This window comes from Schistocerca cancellata, chromosome 5, assembly GCF_023864275.1.
Source record: "Schistocerca cancellata isolate TAMUIC-IGC-003103 chromosome 5, iqSchCanc2.1, whole genome shotgun sequence".
In the NCBI taxonomy this organism is placed as follows: Eukaryota; Metazoa; Arthropoda; class Insecta; order Orthoptera; family Acrididae; genus Schistocerca; species Schistocerca cancellata.
In genome coordinates this window covers 605,077,680-605,078,382 of record NC_064630.1, presented here as the reverse complement: position 1 = coordinate 605,078,382, position 703 = coordinate 605,077,680, and positions in this window count along the sequence as shown.

The following is a 703-nucleotide window of genomic DNA, read 5'->3' as shown; positions in this document are numbered from 1 at the left end:
CAAACATATGGCGACCAAAACAGAAATATCGCCTATTTTGATCTTGGGTTTTCACAGCAACGTTGTCAAAGATGAACACTGTGTTCGGCTTTACTTTTTCCGGTGGAGGCATGTCACTGTTCTCAATGAATGTCGTGTATGTCACATCATCTACATTCTGCAATATCTACTGTGATAGTTGGTTTTTGAACTAAAACAGTGTTTTTGAAAATACACATACATTTCCAAAGCTAATTCCATCCGGACGTGTTAGCGGCGACATGAGAGCACTTGGCTTGCCGCAGTTGGATGGAGCTACAATTATTGCACGGGAAGGGGTACACCATTACACTTCCGGTCTTCTTGCACACCATCACCACTCCAGTCGCTTAAAACAAAGTCTTGATGCTTCACCCACCCTGTCATGATACCTACTACGTCAGGTACTGGCGTGCAATAGGTTTTTATAGAAAATAATGACCACTATGCTCTTCCATAATGCCAACTATGTAGTAGTTGCATGTAATGGGCTTTTATGGAGAATTCAGTTACATGACATAATTTTCTGCTGCTGCATGTTTGCAGTGAAAATACTGGTGAAAATAGCTTAAGTACTTGCAACGTAATGAGAGGTAAGAAATATAAAAAAAACACATACATGGTTATATACATTTTTAATCAATAATCATACACAGGATGCGCTACATTGACAGGCTCGTTCTTT